This window comes from Hyperolius riggenbachi, chromosome 11 (genome assembly GCF_040937935.1).
Source record: "Hyperolius riggenbachi isolate aHypRig1 chromosome 11, aHypRig1.pri, whole genome shotgun sequence".
NCBI lineage: Eukaryota > Metazoa > Chordata > Amphibia > Anura > Hyperoliidae > Hyperolius > Hyperolius riggenbachi.
Window position 1 is genome coordinate 20064011 of NC_090656.1, and position 15368 is coordinate 20079378.

The 15368-nt window shown below is 42.4% G+C and overlaps 1 protein-coding gene across 1 annotated transcript in view; it reads left to right on the forward strand.

Moving 5' to 3' along the window:
- Positions 1–15368, forward strand: part of LOC137538785 (neural-cadherin-like) — a 242347-nt gene that overhangs the window by 45685 nt on the left and 181294 nt on the right. The gene's annotated exons all lie outside the window — the stretch shown is intronic.

Consider the following 15368-nt stretch of genomic DNA (forward strand, 5'->3'; position numbering starts at 1 on the left):
GTATTGTATTATGTATCATCCCCCAGTAAATGTCGCCAGATTTGACCACCAGTATAGGTAGCCAAAGGTGCCTCCCAGTATAGGTAAGTAGCCAACCCACCTATAGGAATGCAACCAGTATAGGTAGCTTGAGGGGCCCACAGGAAATAACAATGCCATAAAGATCATCATCACTCTCTACACACAGTGACATCTTGTGGTAGCTTTACTATACTGCAGTTTAGGTAATTCTGTTGATACTGCCAACAGAAGTAATGAAGAACTATAAACTGATGCAGCAGGTAGCTTCTATTCACACTTTACAAACACTACAATGCTTTTCACCAGCCTTGTTTATGCATCCTTCATACAATACGTATCATGTTCTGTTAAATGCCTATAAATCTGTGCCTCAACGTGGGCTGCAAATGTCCTAAAAGGAGGCCCTGATCTATATTCAACAAATATGCAAATTGGGGTTGGCATGAAGCTAATGTTTGCATCAGAGGAAATGCAGCTTTGTAGGGGGTAAGTCAAATCCAGGAACTGACTGTTAATTAATTTGCAGCTGATTATCTAATCTGCTGACAGTTAATTGTTTGTCAGTTTCCAGTCTCATGCGGGCAGCTGCATAATTTTCTAAACTTTTAGCTGTCTTCACTCTGCTTCTCTATGACCCGGACGAGGGGCGCAGTCTTTAACCAGCTAATGACAGACAAATATTAAAAATTCATAGATCTGAGGAGGGGATTTATCAGAATCAGTGCTGGGAAAAATTGAGCAGAACTGGAATAAAAAAGGACCAGATCAAATATTCTGATAACCACTTAAAGGACTACTCCAGCAAAAAAAGTAAGCAGTTAAAATCTGACAGAACTGACCAGTTGTGGACTAGTCCATTGCCTCATGGGGGTGTCTCAGGATATTTTTTTGTTTTCAAAAACATTTCCTGAAAAGCAGTTGCTAACTGCCGTTAAGGAGGCTGGCTGGTATCTTACTGTTTTGACAGTTAAGGCTCATACACACATCAGACCATAGTCTTTTGAAAATGAAAGATCACAGACCAATTTTCCCCCCTTCCATGTAGTATGAGAGCCATACCTACACAGTCTATTCTATGGAGCTGAACTCCACATCAGACAGAAATCTTTGCAAGATGCTGCACACACAGATGCTGTACACATTCAACAGATCAGTATCTGCAAAAGATCTGTTCCTGCAAAAGATCCGTTTCTGCAAAAGATCCGTTTCTGCAAAATGCATTCATAGTCTATGATATCTGCAGATTATCATACACACCTTGTTTAACAGACATTCATCTGCAGATCAGATCCACCAGGATGGATTTTCAGATCTGCAGACAGAGCCGGGACAAGGTCCTCCAGCACCCAAGGCTGAGACACCAAAGTGCGCCCCTCCATCCCTCCCACCCCAACCGTCACACACTGATTGCTATTAGACTAATAGGTGCCCCAGGGCCCACAACCTCCCCAACACCTTAATCTCTAGTTATCTGGCTTGCAGTCACTGTCATGTATCCCCTTTTCTTATTTCTTTCTGCTTCAAACACAATTAGGATTGACAGCTGAATGAATTCTGCGCCCCCTCTTACACTGCGCCCTGAGGCTGGAGCCTCTCCAGCCTCTGCCTCGGCCCTGTCTGCAGATGATTGTCAGATATGCAGATGAATGTCTGTTAAACAAGGTGTGTATGAGGATCTGCAGATCTCATAGACTATGAATGCAATTTGCAGGAACGGGTCTTTTGCAGGAACAGATCTTTTGCAGGAACAGATCTTTTGCAGATACTGAACTTTTGTGTCTGTACAGCATCTTTGTGTGCAGCATCTTGCAAAGATTTTTTTGTGATGGGGAGTTCAGCTCCATAGAAAAGACTGTGAAGGTATGGCTCTCACACTACATGGAAGGGGGTAAGATTGGTCTGTGATCTTTCATTTTCAAAAGACTATGGTTTGATGTGTGTATGTGGCCTTAAGGTGCGTACACACATGCGACTATAGTCGTTTGTAACGATCGTTCCCCGATCTTTACCAACGACGATCGTTACAAAAAACTAACCACCGACTATTAAGGCAAACGACGAACGAGCCAAATTGCTACAAAAGAAAGTTCTGTCTCGGCGGATTTTAATCAATGACGATCGTTTGCAAAAGTAGTACATCGTTGGAAACGGTCGTTCGTACTAGGCTTGACATGCGCATTTCACTATTTCTCCCTGAAACTTCTCATTTTTATGCGCAGGCGCAATAGTTGCTTTACGTGATGTAACGTTCGTTCTAACGATCAGATCGTTACACACCTTTTAAAACTAACTTTACTTAGGTCGTTCTTTCATCAATTAAAAGTTCGTTCGTCGTTCTCAACGAACGATCGTTGTCACATGTGTGTACGTAGCATTAGACTTAGAAACTGGCATTTAGGAAATACTTTTAAAAGAAAGAAACTCCTGAGAATCCCCCATGATGAGATGCACTAGTCCAAAACCTGTCGGTTCTGTCAGATTTTAACTGCTTACGTTTTTCGCTGGAGTGGTCCTTTGATGCAAACAGGACATAGATATACGTTCAGTGTAGCTATGGAGAGTGCACCACCGGTTTACTACTAAATGTATCATTTTTACCGTGACAACTTGTAGAATAGAATTTGGTGTGTTTTTAAAGCTTGGACCCACTTTACATAAAAAATGAATAGGGACAAACTTAAACCTCAATCAAAACATAAAAAGTAATTTTCAAACTGATGACCAAACTTATATACGAAACACATGCGGTAACATTTTAACAGTAATAGCATGGATTTTAGAGTGTTTTAGGGTTGAGGCCTATGTCTTTTTTTTGTGACAAACTGAATTAAAAGCAATACAATTTTTGCATATTTTGTACCAAATAAATGACTTGTAAAATGAAAACAAAGTGACAGAATATAAAAGAAAATACATACGCTGTTACCTTTATTAACTTGGCTTTTAAATAATTATGCCAGGAGGGTGTATTACTATTATTTATGCAAATATGATCTTTTAATCATCGATAGTGTACAATGAGAAAGCAAAGAACACAAAACAGAAAAAAGACACCTTTATTTCCAAATACAATATTGTCATCATGCATTGTACTAGGAACATAATCTAAACATTGTAGTAACCAGCAGGGGCAAACCCAGGATTTTTAAGGACGGAATTCCTGAAAGGTCTCCCTCAGCAACGCATAATGCAGCATAATAATATGGTAGAACATGATGCTGACCAGCAACGAGATTGATGAGGATCAATTTTGATACAGATAATAATGAGGACAGCCGACATTGCTAATGAAGGGTAAAGTGAAGCAGTCACACAGCAAGGCACAGGGCTGTGCTCATACCTGACTCTGTTAAGTTCCCCAGAGCTGCTCCATGCTCTGTATATACGCTGCTGCTTCATCCAAAATCAACTGTAGCAGGGAAAGAAAGGGGGCGGTGCTGTGAGCTGCAGGATACCTGTAGAAATTCTGGTGTCTCAACTTGTGCTTGTCCCCAGACACTACACCGCCTCTGGTCTGAGGGGGGATTTTGGGCAGCTGAAATACCCCCCCCCCACACACACACACACACACACACACACACACCACCCGCATTTGCCTATGATCAGGATGGATAGGCAAATAAAATGTGTGGACTTAGTTAGCATGGCTTATTGTAAAGCTACAATGAATGTAACTGGAGAAACAGTGTGGTTTTTTTTTTTCTGTTTTTTTCCCTTAAAAATGCATAGAAAGTAAGGTTGCTAAACAAAAATATCACCCACTAAAAGCATAATTTTGTCCTGAAAGAAAAAACAAAACAATGTATAGATCATATAGGTGTGAAAAGTAGTAATAAAGTTATTGCCGAATGACTGGGATCAGAGCTGATATATGAAAATTGCTCTGGGGCTGAAGTGGAACAGGAACTCTAGTGAACTGTAGTGAAAATAACATAATGAATAAAATTGCTTATTTTTTACAATATTTATAGATTATTTAGTCAATGTTTGCCTATTGTAAAATTCCTTTCCTTGATTTACATTCTGACAGTTATCACTATTGGGGACACCTTTAGTTCTGTCAGGTGATCTGTGCGGAATGTTTGTTACTGAGAGTTCTATACACAAAGGGAGATACTGCTTGCTTGGCAGTTGGAAAAAGCCATTGTTTCCCACAATGTAACAAGGTTCACAGATAGCAAACTGTCAGGACCATGGTCATGACATCACACTGTGGGAGGGGTTTCACCACAAAATCAGCCATACAGACCTCCCCACCCCCCACCGATGATCTTTTTGAGAAAAGGAAAAGATTTCTGGTGGGAAAGGGGGTATCCGCTGCTGATGCTTGGGCCTGGAGAAGCAAAAGGTGCCCTTTACTACTAACAACATTTTACGACCTGATTCCAATCTCTATCGAATCGCAAAACAATATATACAGTGAAAACAAATGGAAAGTGCAATAACCTTTTGGGACGCAATTTTCCACGAATGTGATGGCCGTTCTGCTGCATTTTGTTGCCTTTGAGCACCTATATGTTGTATAAGAGCACAGGAAAATCAAATAGCAATGGCAGCGCTATGCGATTCAGCCTGCGATTTGTCAATTAAAGTAATTTTCCCACTTTATTTTTTTCCCTGGAGCAAATCGCAAATGCAAAACGCATGTGTATCACGCCGTACACCCGACGGATCGCAGCCCTATCATGGTGGGATCACGCTGGTAGAAATTAGGAAGAAACGCGATTGCGGCGAGCTTGCAAGTACATTTCTTTTCTTTTTTTTTTCTTTTTTTTTATTTAAAGGGAACCTGCACTTCGTAAAATTCTTTAAAATAAATACATGATGTACCTGCAAATTATTATATACTTAGGTCGCCGTCAGTTGCTCTCAGTAGCTCTCCATCTCCTCTAACAATGATTCCTTCTATTTCTGACAAGATTTGGTCAGAACTGAAATATATCAGTTGCTGTCAGTTAAATATCAGTTGCTGGCAGTTATAACTCATAGGACAACTAATGTGCAAGGTTATGTCCATGTTTCTGTAAGGCTCACGTGGGCGATATTACAGTTTAATAGTGTGCTGACGAGGAAGCTGTTAAGGGGTAATGGAATGGACGATGGAGAATGTAATTGATCACAGTGGACAAACAGCACGCAGGAGAGGAGAAAGAGATTTAAAGAGAATCTGTATTGTTAAAATCGCACAAAAGTAAACATACCAGTGCGTTAGGGGACATCTCCTATTACCCTCTGACACAATTTTGCCGCTCCTCGCCGCATTAAAAGTGGTTAAAAACAGTTTTAAAAAGTTTGTTTATAAACAAACAAAATGGCCACCAAAACAGGAAGTAGGTTGATGTACAGTATGTCCACACATAGAAAATACATCCATACACAAGCAGGCTGTATACACCCTTCCTTTTGAATCTCAAGAGATCATTTGTGTGTTTCTTTCCCCCTGTTCTCATGCACTGAAGTTTCAGGCTGCTCGTTTCTTCCTGCAAACAGCTTTGCCCTTGTCTGTAATTCTTCAGTATGTGAAAGCCCAGCCAGCTCAGAGGACGATTTATCCAGCTTGTAAAAGATAAGAGAGAAGAGAGAAGCTGCTCTAATCCTAAATAACACACAGGCAGTGTGCATAGAGGGGCCTGGAAGGGGGAGTTCATAGCAGAACCACAACACTGAAGAACTTGGCAGCCTTCCAGACACAGGCTGACAAGTCTGACAGGGGAAAGATACATTGGCCTCGATTCACAAAGCGGTGATAACCCAGTTATCACGCCTAAAAGACTTTAGGCGTGATGACCTTTTCACCACTGAGTTATCACCGATTTTTCCTGCTCTTCGCGCGAAGTTACCGCGCGTACGCGCGTGAGAGCGCGCGCAAAGTCCCATAGGGTTTAATGGGAGCTTCGCGCGAAGCGTCGGGTGTTGCGCGCGCACTTACGCGCGTACGCGCGTACGCGCGGCAACTTCGCGCGAGTTTCTTCTTATCATGCCTAAAGTGACTTTAGGCGTGATAAGGGCCTTTTCACCACGGTGCTAACACTTTGCACCGCTTTGTGAATCGAGCCCATTGATTTATTACAGAGACAGTGATAGTATAAAGTGCTGCAGTAAGCCAGAACACATTAGAATAGCTTTTTGAACTTGTAGGATGATAAAAAACAGGATGCAATTTTTGTTACGGAGTCTCTTTAAGGAGTAGACTACACAGGAGGTAAGTATGGCCTGTGTATGTTTATTTTGACTTTTATTTTCCAGTTCAGGTTTGCTTTAAAGTTTTATTGAGAAGCTTACATGAAATATAAACATCAGGCAAAATGCTGAATATGCACAAACATATGCACAGAAAATCACAGACTAAACTAACATCAAATACAAGTTGCCAATATTAGAAACATAACTCACGACAATGAACAAATGCAATCACATTTCGAAGTGGAAAAGGCCCCTAAAGCAAAATTCTGTATTGTAGGGTCCATTTTCTACTATTTCCCATCTGGAACATCCACAAGGCAACCTAGGCAGTTGCCTAGGGCCTGGTGAGCGTCTAGGGGCCTAGTGGATGCTAGCCCCACCAAATCTTACTAAGAAAAAGCCAGGTGACCATCAGCAGTGTGCAGAAAATTGCTATCTTCCCCAGGGCCCCCATGTCATCTTAATCCTTATCTGATCTGGAGCCGTCGCCCAGCAAGCGAAGCATCCCTGCTAGAAAGTAAATGCGGTCGTTGGCCACTCTGCTGGCATTTTCATCCTATTTATCTGGTTAAGTAAGCACGGAGCTGTAATCTGCCAGTATAATGAGCGGCCGCATCTGTATGCAGAGCTTCTCCGCGGGCACTCTGAGCATTTCCTCTCTGTAGCCTGATGTATGGGGGCAGCAGTAGGCAGAGCACTGGCTGCAGGGCAGGTACGCCGTCCCACGCAGAGACGCATTCACCCGCTGCTGCCATCACTGGGATTGTGCTGATAAAACGTGATGGCCATTCTTAGCTCCTGTGTCTTGTAACAAAACAGCCTTAAATGTCTTCACTATCTTCCCTCGAAGGATTCCCAGGAAGTAGATGATGTCCGACGCTGTTAAAGGGAAACACGTAGTGAGGGAGATCCAGAGGAGCCTTAAAGAGAACCCGAGGTGGGTTTGTGAACTCATTCTAAAAAGCGCCAGGCTAGCGGCAGGTGAATGACAGCCAGAGGTAAGTAACAGGCTAGCGACAATCTGCTTGTCGCTAGCCTGGCGCTTTTTATAAGAGAGGACAGCAGAGCACAGGGGGGAGCCTGGGGGCACAGAGGCAGGTGATTGTATACAGAACACGCCTTGGGTTCTCTTTTAAGGACATTCGAGGTGAAAAAACAATGCTGAGATAAACAATTTTATCTAGCCTCCTTTTCCTAAAAATGTCTTTTTTTTTTTTAGTTATCCCACGGTTTTATTTTAAATTTAAATCTAATTTTTAAGTTTTTACTGTTTCGTGTCCTCTTCTCAATGACACATTCATTGAAGTATGCCAGAGCTAAAATCTATGAACTATTGCCCCTTTTTATCTATCTTCTGCTCCCAGAAGCCATTTTCAGCCAGGAAAATATTTTATGTCTGTAATTCCTTATAAGTGAGGGTTACGCTATAGTCTGACCCGGTCCCGACCCGGACAGAAACTGTCACTTGCATGCCTGGTTTTTAACCTGTTCAGGTAGAGAAAGAAAAAAAGGAACACAGCATAGTTATGTGTGCTTAGCACTGTACATACACTTGTCTATCTCACCATGTCACATGTCAACTTGGGTCTCCTTTAAAGAGGGGCTGTAGTCAAAATAACATAACAAATAAAATTGTCTGTGGTCTCCCAGATTGCTCTAGAGAGGGAATTGGATGAACAATGAGGGGATACAGAAAATACGGCTCAGGTTGAAAGGGGTGTTTCACACTTATGCCGTTTTATTCTGTTTGCAATTTTTGGGGAGTTTGTATGTTCTGTGTGGGTTTCCTCCAGGCACTCAGTTTCCTCCCACATCTCAAAAAAACATACAACAATAACAATAACATTTCTATACTGCTTTTTCTCCCATAGCACTCAAAGCGCTTAGGCCAGAGGTGCCCACACTTTTTCGGCTTGTGAGCTACTTTTAAAAATTAGCAAGTCAAAGTGAGCTACCTATGTACAATTTTAGGAGCACACTTGTATATACAGAATGGAAGATATAATGGGGTCGGGATCTACCATGAAGGCCTTCGCGATCTACCGGTAGATCGCGATCTACCTAATGGGCACCCCTGGCTTAGGCTATCTCAGGTTCAGTAGTTGGCATTAGGATGAAGTATTCACACAACAAACAAAATTATAATTCTGCAAATGCCAAACTGAACAGGTGGGTTTTCAGTCTGGATTTAAACACGTCCAGAGATAGAGCTGTCTTGATCTGCTGAGGTAAGGAGTTCCATAATGTAGGAGCAGCATGACAGAAGGCTCTGGGACCAAAAGTTTCCCGGTGGACTCTGGGTATGACTAGATTATTAGAACCTGTGGATCTGAGATTGCAGGGATTGCTACGCATTTCTTTCATGTATCCAGGGCCCAGATTATGAAGTGATTTAAGTACATTAGGACCACGGTGATTTAAATCTACGCCCTGTTTTGATGGGCTCCTGGCTAGCAGGGCGATTTCAATCACCGCCCACAGCACGCATCCGCCGTTTCCGTTGCTCTCCGCCGATCGCACCACTCAACCCGACCTTTCTCGCTGCAGCTCACTGGCTCTGCTTGTCTCTATGACGGCAGAGCCATGTGAGCCAGTCAGGAGCTGATTTAATTGGCTCCTGGCCGTGTCTATCAATGAAAGCTGCTCAATGAAAGCGGCTCCTGACCGGCTCACATGACTGTGTCGTCGTAGAGACGGAAGAGTCTATGTCAGGAGGATCCTGGCGTGCGACGGTGACAGCGATTGAAGCGGGTATGCACGGCTATTCGTTGGGATTCTGTCGGTATTGTACCAGCGGCCTCTGGTCCTTAAGGGGGCAGAGACCGCTGGTACTTAAGTGGTTAAATGTCAGTAGGCCGATCTTGAATAGGATCCTCCATTCTACAGGTAGCCAGTAAAGGGAGTGCAGGACTAGCGTTATGTGGCAGTGACGGGGTTGGTTGGTTAACAGTCTGGCAGCAGTATTCTGGCAGCAGATCATTTAATTGGCTTCTCCCTAAAATTTGCCTGTAGACTATGATAGCCATATGACTATGGAAGGATTAGATGTGATCTCCTCTGAGAGACAGTTTAATGCTGGGAATACACGGTTCATTTTTGCCTTCGTTTAAACCTTCGATTCGTTCGGTAAACGAATCGAGTGTTGAAAATGTATGTGAAAATAGTCATAATCTCATTATAGTTTCGATTAATAGACCCCAAAAACGAACGACTAGTGATCGAACATGTTTGATATTATCTCTCTTTATCCATCTAATCGAGCCATTGGTAGGCTTGATGGCTGTTCAGATCGATTATATATTCGTTTATGCTAGTCCGTCCCTGTAAAAAGGGATTTTCGTTTCGTTTCTTTGCAGCCTTCGATCATTGGAAAAACGAAACCATCAGAATCGAAAAAAAAAACGAAACCGTGGGTGGTGATATTAACCGTATGACCGATTATTTCAGGATCGAAAAGGACAAAAGGCACAATCGAAACGAAGGTTTAAACGAAGGCAAAAACGAACCGTGTATTCCCAGCATAAGACAAGATTATGTAAATACTCTGTACAGCACTGCGGAAGGTGTCAGCACTATATAAATACTACTAATAATAATAATCCTATTCCCTCTCACACTCAACTCTTCTATGCTTATACAGGGTGATCCTATTCCCTCTCAATCTTCCTTAGGGCCCATTTCCACGGGCAGTTGAACTGTGTGCTCAACAAGCAGTTACCAAGCAGCAGTGAGCAGTTGCCAGGCAGCATCAAGCAGTTGTGAGAGTTTCAGAGGCTTTTCACTGTGCCTATCAACTGTCCGTGGAAAAGAGACCTAAGTTGACCTTGACCTTCTTCCTACCTGAGGTTCTCAATGCTCCTTATTCATTTGGTGACTCTTCTTTCCCCATGATTACGTCAAATGGATACTTTTTTGTGAAAAGATGGCCCATTCCAGATGTGGCCTCAGTAAAGCAACGTGTGGTCACTAGATGAATCTCAGTGGCTGTTAGTGGCTTCCTAGCAAGTGTCTCCCGAGCTTGCATAAAATCCTGACACGCTTTTTACACATTAACCCCCATAGCTCACAACTGTCCCTTTTTCGGAGAACAAGTCCTTCTTTGGGAACCCAGTCTCTCTGTCCCTCTTTTTTCCTCATTTGTCCCTCTTTCAGGACTGATGTACAAATCTATGTAGATATACAGTATGTATCTTTCTACTGAAAAACCTTTAACTGACTCTAAACTTTATTCCCATCCTTTAAATTGATATTTCTTATTTTCATGTTAATAGAATGAACCAGGATAGAAAGGACCAGTGTGGTTTGAATTATAAAACAACATATTTTTCTTATGAAATTTTCTTGGTATGCATAACTAGGGGTGTGCCTGGGGACATGATTAGAAGTGTGGCATGGGCGTGGCTTAAATGTCCCTCTTTCTTATCTCAAAAATTTGGGAGGAATGAACCCCCAAGCACCTTGTTTCCTCCTTACTAAGCTTGGGACTACTAATGGATGAAAATCTCCTAACCAATTCAACAACAGCTTTACGATCTCGAAAATATGGACAGGGGCCCAATGTTCCAGACCCAGACCTTTGCCAGACATTGATGGATTTATATATGTTAGTGTTTTTTGGCTTAATTGTGCATACACTTACATAAAAAATAATGCTGATGCTCTGGTAACAATGCCCTCTGATAACTGCTGAAATCCTGATCTTCTGGCCATAGTACTCTCCGAAGGATACTTTGGAGAAAGCTGGAAGAAAGTTACAAAAGCACTTTAAAGAGTTGAACTTTTTTTATTACATTATTTTCACTGAAGTCCCGCTTTAAATAGAGGATCTGCTTGCCAGCCAGGACTTCCTGTTTCTATACCTATATTCTAACTGGGCTACTGTGGCGGTCTGGGACACGCCTCCCATACTGGTTTCCATAGAGGACAAAATCGCGTGGTGTTGCCATGACGAGGAGTCCCCTCTAGGGCTATGAAAGGTCATGTGACTTGTTTTATACGTATGAATTATAGTCAAATGAAGCCCTTTTGTATGTCAGTAGTAAGATGGAAGCTGCTGGTACAAGGTGGTATTTTGCAATCATTCTTGGACTTCACATTTCTGGTGGTTTTGAGAATTTTATGGCTCATAACCTGCTGTGAATGAGATCTCCAGAAGAGACTGTTCACTCATTTCTACGGGCCACATTAAGCCCAGCTGGTTGTAAAAATCACTGAGGTGCCTCCTTTATGATAAACAAGGGTAACTGCGCAGACCTCAGACCATATCATGCTCAGGGAGTAATGAGGAAGGTCATTGCTTTACAGCTTGGATGTATAATTTATCATTTCCTGAACGCACTTGCGTGGGCTAGAGAACAAAAAGAATGCAATACACCTGATCAGGATTTATCAAAAACTGAGCCGTTTTACGACTGGCTTAGGCCTGGTGCACACCGAGCGGTTTTTGAAGCGATCCGCCTGTGAAAACACTTGGCTAATGTATTTCATTGGGATGGTGCACACCGGCGGTTTGCGGTTTTTAGCAAACGTGGGTCCTGCAGCACTTTTGCGGTTTGCAGAAGCGTTTCTGCCTCAGTGTAAAGTATAGGAAAAACTCAAACCGCTCTGGAAAACGCGTTTTCCAGGCGTTTTTGTTACAGGAGCTGTTCAGTAACAGCTTTACTGTAACAATATTTGTAATCTGCTACACAAAAACGCTCCCAAAACTGCTAGGCATGTTTAGAAAAGTCTCTAAACATGCCTAGAATCGCTCTGAAATCTGCTTCAAAAACTTCTAGCGTTTTGAGGATCTGCTAGCGGTTTTGGTGTGCACTGGGCCGTATTCTTCTAGAGAGGAAGACCACCCTATTCCTCTCTATTTTAATTATTATTATTATTTAGTATGTATATAGCACCGGCAAGTTCCGCTGCGCTGTACAGAGTATAGAGTCATGTCACTTAACAGTCCCTCCCATCGTTGAGTACAGCACCTTGCAAAGATGTGTATCTGATGGGGAGTTCAGCTCAATAGAATAGACTGTGTAGATAGAATAGACTGTGTAGAGTATGCTCTCATAGTATGCTGTACACAAAGATGCTGTACACATGCAAAAGATCAGTTCCTGCAAAATGCATTGATAGTCTATGACAGGCTTTCTCAACCAGGGTTCCCTGGAACCCCAGGGTTCCTTGAGTACACTGCAGGGGTTCCTTGGCATTTTCCCCCATCGTGGGGATGTATAATGGAGCTCACTATAATAGGTGATACTGTAACAAGAAGCACTAAATTAGGGGCTTAGGAGGCAGTATAATGAGTGGCAGTGTAATAGGGGTAGTGAAATAAACAGCCACACATACTTTTAAAGACCATGCCTCCTGCAAAATAAATGCGGGGGTTCCTCGAGATCAAAAAATTGTTTGCAGGGGTTCCTTGAGATCCAAAAGCTATTTGCAGGGTTCCTCCAGGGTAGAAAGGTTGAGAAAGGCTGGTCTATGATATCTGCAGATCTCATACACCTTGTTTAACGGACATTCAACTGCAGATCAGACAATCATCTGCAGATCTGAAAATCCATCCTGGTGGATCTGATCTGCAGATGAATGTCTGTTAAACAAGGTGTGTATGATGATCTGCAGATATCATAGACTATGAATGCATTTTGCAGGAACGGATCTTTTGCAGATACTGATCTGTTGCATGTGTACAGCATCTTTCTGTAAAGCATCATGCAAATTTTTTGATCTGATGGGGAGTTCAGCTCAATAGAAAAGACTGTGTAGACTATGGCTCTCATACTACATGGAAGGGGGGAAAATTGGTCTGTGATCTTGCTTGGTTAGTCCATCTCCTCATGGGGGATTCTCAGCAAGGTTTTTATTCTTCATAAGGACATACCCTGAAATGGATTTATACAATCATGCTTACCAGCTTTCCTGCTCACTGCACACTTTTTTGGCAGTTGGACTGAGCGGCTGCTATTCACTAAGTGCTTTTTTTAAACAAAACCCTGAGAATCCCCCATGAGAATCCCCCAGATGGACTAGCCCAAAACCTGTAGGTTCTGTCAGATTTCTACTACCTACTGTAAGTGACAGCAACATAGGAGAAAAGTAATTTATGGCTCATTTTACTCTGGAAGAAACATACTTCTTATTTGTATATATTTACATGTATTTTACATTTTACGATTTTCGCGATAGTGGTCCTTTTAAGTGCTGAAACACATCTTTCTTATGAACTTTTAAAGATAAATTCCACATATAGATTACATAAAGCTATCCGCCAAGTAATATCAGTAATAACAGTTCATTTTTAAACATAGATTTTCCCTCAGTTATCATTTGCATTGACATTTGCCTTTCCATCCCCTGAAAGGATTGTGTCTTGTCCTTAGTTTCAATAACAAGCCAGAAGGCGTTTCTATACCTCTTGTTGTGATAAAAAGGAAAACAAGTTCTCCCAGGCGGAGTCTATTGTTTTTCAAGGTGATTCTATTATCTTTCAATCGAAGTACCTGTTTTGTGTAATTATCTCTCATGATTATTCACAGGCCTCAATCTGAATCCAGACTAAAGACCTACAGTAGAGACTGAGCGCTATTTACACGTTTTACTGCTGAAAAGTCTGAAGGACGGGAAATAAATAAATAGAGAAAATTGTATTTATAAATTAAATATGTCTTTCCTATTTAATTCCCAGTCCAATAACACTAATGAAATTCTACTGTTGCAAAACATATTTATTTAAAAAAAAATGCTGAAAATACCATTGTATGCAAAGAAGTTTGTATAATTACACAGAAAGGAAAGGCTCAGAACATTCCATTAATGTGACATATGACGCTCAGACGGCCATACCATCAATCTGTATGTGACATATGACGCTCAGACGGCCATACCATCAACCTGTATGTGACATATGACGCTCAGATGGCCATACCATCAATCTGTATGTGACATATGACGCTCAGACGGCCATACCATCAATCTGTATGTGACATATGACGCTCAGACGGCCATACCATCAACCTGTATGTGACATATGACGCTCAGATGGCCATACCATCAATCTGTATGTGACATATGACGCTCAGACGGCCATACCATCAACCTGTATGTGACATATGACGCTCAGATGGCCATACCATCAATCTGTATGTGACATATGGCGCTCAGACGGCCATACCATCAATCTGTATGTGACATATGACGCTCAGACGGCCATACCATCAACCTGTATGTGACATATGACGCTCAGATGGCCATACCATCAATCTGTATGTGACATATGACGCTCAGACGGCCATACCATCAATCTGTATGTGACATATGACGCTCAGACGGCCATACCATCAACCTGTATGTGACATATGACGCTCAGACGGCCATACCATCAATCTGTATGTGACATATGACGCTCAGACGGCCATACCATCAACCTGTATGTGACATATGACGCTCAGACGGCCATACCATCAACCTGTATGTGACATATGACGCTCAGATGGCCATACCATCAATCTGTATGACGCTCAGACGGCCATACCATCAACCTGTATGTGACATATGACGCTCAGACGGCCATACCATCAACCTGTATGTGACATATGACGCTCAGACGGCCATACCATCAACCTGTATGTGACATATGACGCTCAGATGGCCATACCATCAATCTGTATGACGCTCAGACGGCCATACCATCAACCTGTATGTGACATATGACGCTCAGACGGCCATACCATCAACCTGTATGTGACATATGACGCTCAGACGGCCATACCATCAACCTGTATGTGACATATGACGCTCAGACGGCCATACCATCAACCTGTATGTGACATATGACGCTCAGATGGCCATACCATCAATCTGTATGACGATCAGACGGCCATAACATCAATCTGTATGACGTATGATGCTCAGGCGGCCATACCATCAATCTGTATGACACTCAGACGGCTATCCCATCAATCTGTATGACGCTCAGACGGCCATACCATCAATCTGTATGACGTATGACGCTCAGACATCCATACCGTCAATCTGTATGTCGTATGACGCTCCGACGGCCATACCATCAATCTGTATGATGCTCAGACGGTCATACCATAAATCTGTATGACTTATGACGATCAGACGGCCATACCATCAATCTGTATGACGTATGATACCATCAATCTGTA